Here is a 13785-nt window from a genome sequence, read left to right on the forward strand (position 1 = left end):
AATGGGAGGCACTGGCACTCAAGTCACCCAGGGATACAGTGAGACCCAGTCATAGCTCTGCTTCACCAGTCCTTTATGACAGTACTATGCATAAGTGGTTTACAGCTTATGGTAGTTAGTGTGTGTGTGTATACAGAGAGTGAGCACGTAGCAAAAACATGACAAAGCACAGAAAAATAGTTTTTGTGCAGTCATAATATACAATAACCTATAATTTTACATGCTTCCAACACATTTTTTTTTTTTTTTTTTTTTTAACAATAAGTGCAAATCAAGCATCAGAAATAAGGACTACTACAAAAAGGCCAAAATTTTTATTCTTCTTTCGGCTTTTCCCAGTTAGGGGTCGCCACAGCAGATCACCTGTCCGCTCACGATTGGCAGTGGAGTTTTACAGTGTCGGGTTGCCAGCCCGGCACCCAACCTTCCACAGAAGGCACACACAGACACACACACACACACCTAGGGCCAATTTGGAGTGTCCAATCCACCTACAGCATGTCTTTGGGAAGTGGGAGGAAACCGGAGCACCCGGAGGAAACCCACACGACCACAGGGAGGACATGCAGACTCCACATAGAAGGCACCCCTGATCCTTATAGAGAAAAAAAAAACATTACTGTAATCAAAGAAAACCGTTTGTTTCAGTTACAGAGGTTATTCTGATAAGACATAGTCTAAAGAAGAACTAGTGAATAAAGATAGTAATTAAACTTTTGATTTCAGAGTCTGGAGCAAATGTACAATAAAAAGTTATGGTTACATTAACCACCTACAGCAAAGTAATTTTAAACATGTTTTCTAATACAGTATTTTTTCAGTAGTGATCTAAATGTTTATCTCGAACAAAAGGTGTAATGTTCCCATGTTTTTCATTAGAGAAGTTTATCTTACAAGTATACGTTCCTTCTAACTTAGTTTGATCTCATGCTGCACCTTAAAAAATCTAAATAAACTAGCTGAATCTTAACAATCATCTAGTGACAGTACAAAACAAAACAAATATGGACTTCATAGCTGCCACCCTGTCAGCACAGATGCAGTACTACAATGTCTAAGCAACAAGCTTAACAGTAAGCTCTGTTGCTGGGGGTGGTCAGAAGAACTGCTCCCCCCAAACAATATGCTCTTCTCCTTGATGAACACCACAAACCATCCAAAGTATTTACATTTGCTGATCAGGAATACCCAAAAGGGAATTCTGTCTTCAGTGGCGTCCCAGAGAAAAGTCTACAGAAAAATATTAAGGAAAGTGAATAAAAGTATTAACAAATGTATTTTAAAAAATACAAAATAAAAGTACCATATGCATGCAACTCCTTTACACACTAATGAACCCATAAGGAAACACATCCTTTGCTCATGGGTCAAGGGTGTAGCTAGGCATACTCTTTGTTCTCTAGAGAGTACATTTTGTTTTGCTGGGCATGTTAGAAACATTGGGGCTTTATCAAGCCATATTATGTCTACAGCCATCTAACAACATGCATACAGATTGCTTACAAAGAGGACTGCAAATCCAAAAGCAATACTGCTAATAGCTTTTGAATAAGCAGATGAAAATGTTACATATTAGTGTTGGGGGGGGGGGCAACAGCTTGAGTGAAATGACTTTTTAAATGCTGGGTAGGTGGAGGGATAGCAATAAGCATCTGAGAGTATAAAATGGAAATGCGTACACCCCTGCATCTATAGATGCAACTACTTTTTAACATATTTTCCATCGGTTACATGTTTGTAAAGAAATAACACAGTACAGTACTTAGAAGTTTTACTCATACTTCACATCTAGTGGAAGGTACAAAGCATACCTCAATAGAGAATAGGCCCAAGTACTAGAATACCAGGAAGAGACAGAAGAGACACACAAAACAGGGTATTCAAAAGTATCAAAATAACAAACCTGTACTGCATATACCAGTATTTGCTTTTTCTACACAAATAATTTACAAAACACATTTGACCGCATATGATTTAACAGTCTTCCAAATAATCAATACTTAAAATACTCTTACTGTCCATGTGTACAGTAAAATAGACCATATGCTCAGTACAGCTACTGACCCAATTCTTACTACCCCTTTCATGACACTGCTTTTATAAACAATGCATCCAATGAGGTGTACTAGAATCAAACATTTCCAGAATAAAAAATCATTTTAAAACAGTAGATTTAATTATTGCTATGTAGACAACACTGTTATGATTATGGCTTTAGAAAAGAAATGCAGGATATGCTGTCTAACTATACTCACAATTGAGTCTCTTTAAATATCTAGGAGGAAATTAAGTTTTACGCAGATTAATAATTTATAGTAATACTGTACATTAATCCAATAAACCTGCAGTGTTGATGTGTGGCTAGCCGACAAGCCTGACAGTTTCAACTAAGAGTCACCCTCCCTACTTAAAACAGGTAACCCTTAGGACACAGAACCTCAGGATTAGCGACAGGCTTGCAGATAGGTCATGCTGCTCCCCTATAAACTTACATAACAAAAAGGCATTTAATGCAGATGAACCCACACCTAAAACAAGTATATGTAAAATGACATAAGTATATTAAACCATATTCAAACAATTTTTACTGTGCAATTAATCCATATTCAAACAGCATTTAGTGTGCAAAAGTTCATATTTTAATGTGTTAAAAAACACAAAGTAAAAGCATTAATTAATGATCTGAAGATCATGGTTAAGCAACAACAACAAAACTCACCACAAATATTTCAGAAAACATATGCATTTTATTTATATGCATTAACCTACAGCTATTTTTTTTATTTCATTAATTTGATGACAGGAACAGTAGATTTACGAAATATGAAGTTAAGCATCGATTTAAAAACGGTTAGAATACACACACACCAACAAAGCAAAACTCATTCTCACTAGAAAGCTGACAGAAAAGCTCCAGCACTGGCAAGGATTTTGTATATACCAAGACTACAATCACATATTTCTAAAGAAATGCTAAATTACAAGAAAAAAAGAAATAAAAATAAGGAAATGAGAATCAACAACTATAACTAAACCTAAAGCAGAACTCATTCTCACTGGAAATCTGACAGAAATGCTCCAGCAATGGCAAGGACTTTGTATATACCAAGACTACAATCACACATTTCTAAAGAAATGCTAAATTACAAGAAAAAAAAAGAAATAAAAATAAGGAAATTAAAATCACAACTATAACTAAACCTGAATTAGAATGACGTTAGAGTAACTGTAGGATGAATAAACTAACAGTTTAACAAACTGAGCCATTAGACATCAAGGCAAACCTAAAAAAAATGGCACAGACCAATTTCAAGTTCGTTTGCATTTAATATATATATATATATATATATATATATATATATATATATATATATATATATATATATATGCATATATACATACTATGGCATACACGCATATATAAAGAAACTTGACAGATACAAATGGGTATATGATCAACAGCAACTACAAAGTAGTTGAAGACCAACAGCTCCGGTATCTGCGCGTTAGGAAACAGCAAGCTTGAAATAAGCACAAATAAAAGTATAACACAAAAAGTTTGAAAATGTGGTGAGATACGTGGTAATCGGATATCGTAGAAAGAACATCAACATCCAGCTTTTCCAAATAGAAAAATGCGGGGCTGAAAAACCCGAAGGCAGAGTATGTAAGTGTTCGCACACTTTAAACACATAGCACATTACGCGCATCTGGAAGTTGAACTGTCAAACTCAAAACATAAGTTCAAGACTTTGGAAGCACTCGACAAATGAATGACAACTTATTCCTCCTTTTCACCAAAGTTTCTCAAACAAAGGCTGTCATTTTAATCTGTTCAATCAATCCCCTCGCGCCAAGATCTTTATAAACACAGCCATTCACTCCTCTTCTACTACCACAACTCTGTACTTCCTGGATGAAGTATGACAGGCCTGACAGCAGCTCCAGGCGGAAATAACTTGAGCTGTAAATGCACTGTCAAGGAAGATTCTGAAATGCTCTCTTACACTCAGAAGGTTCGCAGGGCGGAGGCTTGACTCCAACGAGCCCCTCACTCACCTCTTCAATATTCTACCCAATTATACCACATCCTGGCCATTTCTTCTACCAGTCCCCTAAATCTTTACTTCGATAACCACAAAATAAACAGATAAATAAAATAATAATAAAAAATCCAAGCTCAGCGGACCTGTTACAAATAAGACTGCTTTATATTTAGAGGATCAGAAACTTAACAGCATAACAGGCCAGTGCGTCTGCCAAATCTGAATACCAAAACCCTTTGACAGTCACTAGGTAGAGACAATCCGTGCTCAACAATAATGCTGACATTAACTTTATTATCGCTAAACTTACTTGGTCAGCAACAACGACTGTTATTCCTAGCACGGGGGTCCTTCCATAGAAAAGAAGTCACGAACTCCTAAACTTCTTCTAATTTCTAGCCAAATGCTGCGCACTCACGTCCTACTGCCACTGGTACTAAGAACTCCCTCACTTGGTGCTAAAAAGCCGCTGCTACATCAGCTAAGGCTTAGAGGTGCGGTTCTCAGGGCAGAACATCTAGTCCCGAGACAATCGAACAGCACTTATCGGTACTCGATTGGTAAACACCACCTGGAGGCAAAAGTTCAAGTGCGGTGTAACAGCAGCTGATAGTAAACGGAAATAGCGGCTAGAAAATGGAAATTCTTGAACGTTGCTCTTAGTAAAGTATATCATTCATATCACCCAAATGCTTCACAACTCGAAATTTAATGCCGTGTATTGATGTTTCCTGCAGATATATGAGTGTAGTGAATCACCACTGGTGACAATGTGTAGGAGCATATCGCATTCCCTGAACCTTTATGTTTTGAGAAAAAAAATTAACTCTTTTTGGCGAACATCTCACCTTCTATAAGTCAAACACAATTTCAAACAGTGTTGAAGTTTCCATAAAAGCTTGCAAATTAATGAGTGTTTTATTGAACCGAGTAACATCTTGTCTTAGTGTTCATTAACAATACGTACACTCCAAACGGCAGGTGCATTTACGCTAGAAGAAAAAAATGCATTGGTCTAGAAAACGCGCTGTGGAATAGTGGTAGCGAGCTAGTCCGTGGGGTCATTCTGCAATTCGGCTCGGTTGTGACTAATAACAGAGAAAAATATCACACTGTAATTGGTCAAACTTTGTAGGATCTCAGAACGAAACACTGACTGATAACAAGTGGGCTCCAAAATATCTACCAAAATAAATAAATAAACAAACCCAAAAGTGGTCTTGCTTCTGTGGCATTCCAGCACTTTGCATTCTTAGTCTCCGTCTTTAACATACGCTACGCCTTTATCTCTACCCTCTGTTGAAATTATTCCTGTTTCTTCTCAGTGACCCCCTTTTAACCTATTGCTGTTATTACTTATCTGACTTTATTTCACCTCTTATGCATTGCACTGCTGTATTACACATCATAACTCTCATCTTAAATGTCAAACCTTATTATCATTACAAAACACTCACTCTGAACAAATGTAGGTTTTCTTTTTATTCTGCAGTTTTGCAAAATCATTTTGGTATTGGTCATATTCATGCTATGTATTTCTACATATTTGTTTTCCACCATGCCCCTGCTTGCCTCTGCCTGCGTTTAGTCGTAAATGTTTTTCTGTTCTTTTTTGATTTGTGCAATTGCATTTTATTTATTGTCATTGCTATCAATACGTGTATAGTTTCATTGCTTTAATTACAGTGTTTTGTCTTGGAGCTTATCTACCCGGACCTCAAATGAAAAGGGACACTGCACAATCAGACTGTCCCAGAATAAATTACAGATGGATCGATAAATAATTGTTAAAATTAAAACTGAATGTAGTAGAATCTTGCTCAACTGTTTTAATTTTATGATGCTTTAATTATAATCACATTTTTCTGCAAGATTGGAGGCAGTTGGTGTTTATCATATTAAATACCAGTGCATTCTTTTTCTTTTTCAGCATATCTAACCAGGATAGATGGCAACTCAAGAGTAGATTTTTAAGGTTCCTTTGTGGTAAACCGAAAAAAATAATCGGCCAAATATTCACCCTGACAGTTTGCATTAGTGGAAGTAATTTAGGGCCTTGAGGGGGAATGCTTCAGAAAGAAGTACAAACTAGTTTGAGTTTTAAAAATAGTTATAAACCTATAAATGAGTAGATTAATAAAACTTGTTCTAAGATTTTTGAGTAAATGTGGCACGAGAAACTGGTGTTAACACGTATCCCCATTACAGTCCAGATTTGGGCAGCAGTAGTCTAAAAAAAAAAAAAAAGGAAGAATAGAAATAACCTAATGTCTTTGCAGAAAATGTAAATTGTTTTTCAAAATGCAGCAGAATACTAAGATAATACATCTTAGATATCTGAATATATTATGAAACCTTAATAATATTGAGACTTAAGTATGATAAAGTGCTGTTTTACCGGTTGTGGGCCTAGACCAGTGGTGCACAACGTCCAGCCCATGGACCAAATCCAGCCCATGATGCAACACCAGCCGGCCCCAAGAGAGTAACCATTTAAAAAAAAAAAAGTGCTATGCCTTACCACAGTCATGCAAACTTTCCAGCACATGCTTACTTACGCAATTGACTGCAGTTACGCACACCACATAGAAACAGACAACTGGTGCCAGAGCCATGGCCTCAAGCTAAACACCAAAAAGTGTATAGTCATCCCCTTTGGCAAAAACAAAGTGCACACAAATTACCACATGGGTGGTAATCCATTAAGTACAGAAGAAGTAATTGGGGACCTGGGGACCCAAGTTGATAGCAATCTCTCATTTGACAACCATGTGGCGAAAGTGGTTAGAAAAACATTTTATATAGCCCACCTAATCATGAAGGGATTCACATCTAGATCAGGGGAGGTCATCGTGCCTCTTTACTCATCTCTCATCAGGCCCATAATTGAGTACAATGCCCCTTTTGGGATGTACCTTACCAGACACCTGCAGCAACTGGAAAGACCCCAAAAGTACCTCACCAAGAGGATCAAAGGGCTCAAACAGATGCCATATGCTGCCCGGTTAAAGAAACTCCAGCTCTACTCAGTGGCATACCACCTGCTCAGAGGCAATCTGTGCCTGACGTATAAAGCCATGTCCAACCCAGAATTAATGGACATGCTGCACCTCAGAAAATCCAAATCCCATCGAGCTACGCGCTCGAGAGACTTGAACCTCAGCACTGAAATAAATAGGACATGCTGGAGGGACAGATTCATAACCCAGAGGCTCCCTTCACTCTGGAATAAAATCCCAATCCAGGTTAGGCAGAGTCCCTCACTGACTCTCTTCAAGAGGAATCTTGATGAGTGGATGGGAGATCGTAGGTTTACCCCGGGTATCACTTCTGTGTCACTGTTAGACAGAGGCAAAGTATACTAACCTCAAAAAAGGGCATAGCAAAATTAATTTAAAATGGGTGGTGAAAGCCAAACACACTCTGGCTAGGCTTATAAATGCCCTAGGGCAGATAGCCTAGTATGAACCTATGAACCTATGGAAGTAACTATTCTTTGTTGTTTATAACTTGTAGTCTGTAAACAATAGGAACTTTCTGCAAGAGTTTGTAATAAGCCATGGCTAAAAGACAGAATAAAGTTAAATGCAAAGTTGATGTAGAAAACAGGCAATTTCATGACTGCTATCTTAATTAAAAATGCTAGTCACCTGTACCTATTGTTAACTTGTAACGACTTACTACGTTTTGAGATGGCCCACAGATGCATTAAGAATTCGTGTAGTGGCTCTCCTCACAAAAAGGTTGTGCACCACTGGCCTAGACCATCTGTACAATCTCAGGTTCTAGTAAGAAATATCAAACTGTGAAGATGTGAAAAAATGGTACTTCTGTTAAGATCCCTATGTTAAGCCATGCAGGGCAAAAAATGTTGGCACAGTCCCAGCTACTGCTAAATAGCATAGTGCCATACCTTCTAGCATTGACTGCCTGCATCTAATCTGATCCGTGCATGGGAAAACCTACAATTCTATATTTCAGAGCACTGTCTCTCACTCGGGTGAGTAAAATTAAAACCATAGTGAAACACTGACTTTGACAGCAGATAAGGAATAACTGCCACAAATCTATTTCTCTATATAGCTGATATGTGTAAAGGGCATGTGATATCCTTCCAGACACATTGCAGTTTATTCTATAAAACAGGAAATCTATATCATGTTTTTGGTTGGTTTATTTTCTCACTTGCCCTCCTATTACTATGACAACAGCTTTGGAATGATGTCACCATTGATATAAACCAGGGTTTGCTTACAATTGCAAAGTATTCTAGGTAAAGAAAGTCAGCTTATTTCTTCAAATGTGAAGGCATATTTATTCTGCACATCCAATACTATATCTCCTATAACCATTATCAAATTCAGGGAATCTTCTCGCAATAAATATATAATTGACAGTATATTATTAGAGGAAGTACAGCTCTCCTGTGGTTGTAATGAGCACAAAGTTATTGTAGTCTGTATATTACTGTAGATGCTGAAGTGTCTGGGTTCCAGGGACACATGTTTTTTATATTTACTTCTTCTCCTGTGATGTTATGTGGGGTAAACTGCAGGTATAAGGGTACTTGTGGGGTCAATACATATACTCTCTTATCAGGTGACATCCATCCCAACCCGGGCCCTGCCACTATAACCACCACAACTAAATCCTTACTATTCACTTCCTTAAACTCACAAAGTATCGTTAACAAAGTCCCCAACCTTCATGCTTGGCTTATATACAATAAACCTGACATCCTGACTATTTCTGAAACCTGGTTGAAACCACATATTAAGGACTCTGAAGTTGTTCCCCCAAACTACTCCATCATAAGAAAAGACAGACCTATCAAAAAAGGCGGAGGAGTAGCCCTTATATATTCCTCCTCCCTAGTAGTTTCTCCCTACAACAAACCTATCCCACACTTTAACAACGCTGAACTTCTCCTTACTCTATTACAAATCAATAACTACAAACAAATATGTATAGCTTCCCTCTATATCCCCCCAGGTGACAATATCTCTACACTTGAACTTATCCTTTCTTGGCTATCCAGTAACATTAGTAATGAAACCATAATCCTTGGAGACGTAAACATTAACTGGGCCCTTACCCAAGCTCCTTTAAACACCACTAATATCAACCTCTACCATTTCTCACAACAGATCAACTTGCCTACTCACCCAGCCAAAAAACCCTCAAATGGGAGTATACTGGACTGGATTCTAGTCTCTCATCCCCACTATTTCGCCAAAAGTGGCATCCTTCCCGACCCACTAGGTGACCACTTACCCACCTTTACCCACCGATTTCCCACTATCCTTCAACAGACCCACAACTTCATTACTATCCGCAACCAAAAAAACTTCAACCCAATAACCTTTTCAAACTCACTAAAGGCAGTAAACTGGACTTGTCTAAAAACATTACCTCTAGACAATGCAGTCTCATACTTCAACTCAACATTCTTAAAATTACTTGACTCCCAAGCTCCCCTACGGACCAAGAGAATAAAAGCTAAATCAGCCCCTTGGCTATCTAAAACTACTCTATCCTTCATGAGACAAAGAGACAAAGTGTGGGCACGCTACCAAAAACATAAGACAACCCCACTCCTCAACGAATACAAACTGCTCCGCAATAAAGCTAAGAAACACATCTCTTTTGATCGACAAAACTATTTCTCTACACTCCAAAACCAAAACAAAAACAACCCTCAAAAATTCTGGAAAGGAATCTCCACTCTCCTCCACCCCAGCAAACCAGATACTCCTACCCCAGATCCAAATGCTCCAGAACTAGATTTAGCCACCCAATTTAATTCCTTCTTTATTGACTCTATTTCAAAACTGACCTCCTCATTCTCTATCTCCTCCCCATCTTCTAATACCCCATCACTCACCCCCATAATCTCTACATCAACACCCTACTCCCAATCCACCAATTCCTCTACCCCCTCTTCCACACAAATTCTATCCTAATCCATACCACCCCAAAATTCAATGCTGCCCGACTGCACTCTCTTCACTTTAAATCCCATTCCTACTACTACTATTAAGAAACTCCTCCAGAAATTGAAACCATGTACCAATGCTCCTGATAATATCCCTTCTTTCTTAACATTGCTGCCGAAAGTCTGGCCTACCCAATTAGCATCCTAATTAACCGCTCCCTACTAGGAGGCACAGTTCCCCAAATTTGGAAACAAGCCTTTATTATTCCATTACACAAAGGTGGTAACAATAATAACATTACCAATTTTCGTCCCATAGCCATCCTGTCCCCCATTTCAAAAATCCTCGAAAAATGTGTGCAAATCCAACTCCTTCCTCATCTCCTAGACAACAACCTTATAACCCCCACGCAGCATGGCTTCAGACCTAATCATAGCACCATGACTGCCCTTCTCTCATTCCTTGAAATAGTAAATAAAGCCCGAGACTCTGGACAAATCGTTTCCACCTTACTCCTTGATCTTTCCAAAGCCTTCGATACTATCTCTCACAGCCTGCTCTTAACTAAACTCTCCAAACTCTACCTATCCTCCTCCTCTCTGAACTGGTTCTCTAGCTATCTATCCAACAGAAATCAAGCTGTAAAATGGAAAAAAGCAACTTCCTCTTTCCTAAGTACCCCTACCGGAGTTCCACAAGGCCCCATATTGGGCCCTCTACTCTTCAATATCTTTATTAATGACTTCCACAAATCTATCCCTTTCTCTAGCATTATCCAATATGCAGATGATTCTACTATCATCTGCTCTGCCTCTTCTATCTCCACCCTACAAAAACTTACTCAAGACGCCTTCTCTTCCACAGAGCAATGGATGCTAAGCAATCATCTAGCTCTCAATGCCACCAAGACCAAATTAATGTTATTTACTCCCTCCAAACTCCCTCCCCCCAACATGGACTCACTCTTAGTTACTAGTCAAAATAACTCACCTCTTGAAATAGTGTCAGAGACCAAACTACTTGGGGTCCACATTGACAACCAACTAAAATTTAATTCCCACCTACAAAAGAACATCAAAAAAACACATACAAAACTTGGCATGCTGTATAGACAAAATGCCTACCTCACACCCACCACTAAAATCACTCTAGCTACTTCCTTCCTTATTCCCTCCCTCCTCTATGGTGCCCCACTACTTACTAATCTTCAGTGCTTGTTAAAAAAACAGCTCACCTCTTGCTATAACAAAATTGCTAGATTCGCTACCACTCATAAGTCTTCCACTCACCACTGTCTCTCCCTCCATAAACTAAAATGGTTAGAACTTCCCAACTATCTTGCTTACACTCAACTAACTCTAGCTCACAAGCTTATTCTAAACCCCTCCAACTGTCCCTCCCTCTCCTCTGCCTTTAAAATGCGCCATCCAAATAGAGTTCTAAGGTCTAATAATCAAAATCTATTAGAGGTCCACAAACCGACTCATCCCCCAGGCAAAAATCTCCTTTCCTTCAGCCTTGCTCGCCTCTGGAACTCCCTACCACCAAACATCCGCACTACCTCTAACCACTCTACCTTCAAGAAGTCACTTTTCTTACACCTAGCATCTCAATGGGAATGCTCTTGTACCCACCCCACATAACCAACTCTACCTTTGCCCTGTACTAACAAATTCTACTCTATTCATCTACTATGTTTGTTCATTAAAATGCATTTATGTTTTGCTTTTATTCCTTCGTTAGCCTGTACCAAGATTGTCACTGACAAATGTTAAGTACATTTATGTTTTGCTTATGTTCTTTTATAGTATGTACCTACATATTTACTGTCAAATGTTAATGTACATTTATTTTCTTTTTTGGAGCTTTTCTCCCCGGGACTCCATTGAAAACGGGTTCTTCAATGGCCCAATGGACTATCCTGGTAAACCAACTGCAATAAATAAATATAAATATAAATATATATATATATATATATATATATATATATATATATAAATTAAAAAGTACATATGCGCTTTCTGCACCAAAAAATAGTAAGGTGACACTTCATATGGGATAATTCTTACCGCCATGATATTCCCATAGCATTATGCAGCAGAAAAATATCACACACACTTTAAGATTAAACATAACCATATAAGCTGTTTATTTTGTAATTATTGTAGTGGTTGGATTAGATCGAAACTAAGTCCTCAGATCAAATCAAAGAATGTGAAGATTGAACCATGATTACCTGCACCAGATAGAAGTCACCATGATGTTCTTGGAGAATTCCTACTGGATCTTCAGAAGTACCCTGGATATTAGCGGAAAGGCATACAGGAACATTTCTATCCAAAGAAAAGAAAATGCATCTGTCTTCCAGGCCTTCTTTCATGGAGACCTAGAACAGAATTTTACCAGCTGATTGTTCAGAGAGGAGGCAAAGAGATCTACTTGAGGAACTCCCCACAGATAGATCAAATCTTGGAAAACCCTCTGATCTAGTTTCCATTCATGAGGATCTGCTCTGGTCCTGCTCAGTTTGTCTGCTACACAGTTTTGCTCTGACAGAATGAAGGATGCCAGTAGAGTGAAACTGTGATGTGAAGCTATATCCTGAGCTAACATGACTAGTCTGCAAAGGGGGTATGACCTGGTTCCCCCTTGTTTGTTGATGTACCACATGGCTGAGATATTCTCTGTAACCAGTTGAAGAGGTCCCGGGGACCAGATATAGTTCATTGTGTTGAGTGCCTTGATCAGGGCAAGCATCTACCTGATATTTATGTACTTGCATCTGTCCTTGGTGTCCTACACCCTCTGCACTTTTATCTCTCCTGAAACTACTCCCCATGGAAAATCCGAAGTGTCTGTACTGACTGACTGTTTTGGAGCAGTGAGGGAGAAGGGCAGACCTGAATTTAAGGATATCTATTGTCTCCACCAAAAGATTTCTTTTCTGACAAACCTCAGTTTTGGGATATGAAAATCTAAGGGATGTTGATGCTGGGAACAAAACTATTTCAGGGGTATGGTGAGAATTATTGATGCCATGAGACCCAAAATGTGGAAGTATTCCCTTGCAGTATTCAAAGTCTTGAGTGGAAAACCTTAGAAATGGATATAAATAAAGATTTGTTTTTTCCTGGAGAAGAAAAGCTCTTTGAACTGAGGCATCTATTTGACATCCCAAGAACACAATCCTGTATGAGGGAGTAAAGAAAGACTTTTGAATGTTCTCTTGAAATCCCAGCTTGTGCACGGAATTTCTCACTCAAGAGTGAGATATTCCTGACATTTTGAAAAAGACTATGCAAAGATAAGCAAGTTTTCTGGATGTAGAAAGTGTGGATACCCTGTAATTTGCAATGAGCTATAATTGGAGCTAAAAACATTGTGAACACTCTTGGTAGGCAGTGGATAGCCCAAAGGGTAAGGCAGAGAACTGGTAATGTGATCATACAAAACATTTAGAAACATCTGAAGTCTGTGTGAACAGGGATGTGGTGATATGCATCTTTAAATCTAGTGATACCAGGAAACTTGAAACTGAAAGAAAATATAACATATTTAGGAAAGAAATATCTAGAACTGGTCTCCAAGCATTTTCTTATTTTGGCACTTAGGAACATCCTTGAATAAAACCCCTTCCACAATGGAGATGGAGGATCTGGCTCTTTTACTCCTTGAGTCAGCATATGATGAATCTCTAGGATGAGGAATGGCTGCCTAGATAGGAGGAGTTTTCTCCCACTGCCATTTCTAACCCGATGAATGATTTTCAGAACCCATTTGTCTGAAACAATCTGTTACCAAAG

General features: G+C 38.6%; 1 protein-coding gene across 3 annotated transcripts in view; it reads right to left on the minus strand.

Annotated features, from left to right (window-relative positions):
• TAOK3 (TAO kinase 3) overlaps positions 1 to 4537 on the minus strand; it is a 2060965-nt gene extending 2056428 nt beyond the window's left edge. For all 3 annotated transcript variants that reach the window (XM_044068327.1, XM_044068326.1, XM_044068325.1), the window contains exon 1: positions 4357 to 4537. The gene's annotated coding sequence lies outside the window, so the exon portion shown is untranslated. The remainder of the gene's footprint in view (positions 1 to 4356) is intronic.
• Positions 4538 to 13785: the final 9248 nt, after the last annotated feature.

This window comes from Protopterus annectens, chromosome 4.part0 (genome assembly GCF_019279795.1).
Source record: "Protopterus annectens isolate FY-2018-M chromosome 4.part0, PAN1.0, whole genome shotgun sequence".
Lineage (NCBI taxonomy): Eukaryota > Metazoa > Chordata > Ceratodontiformes > Protopteridae > Protopterus > Protopterus annectens.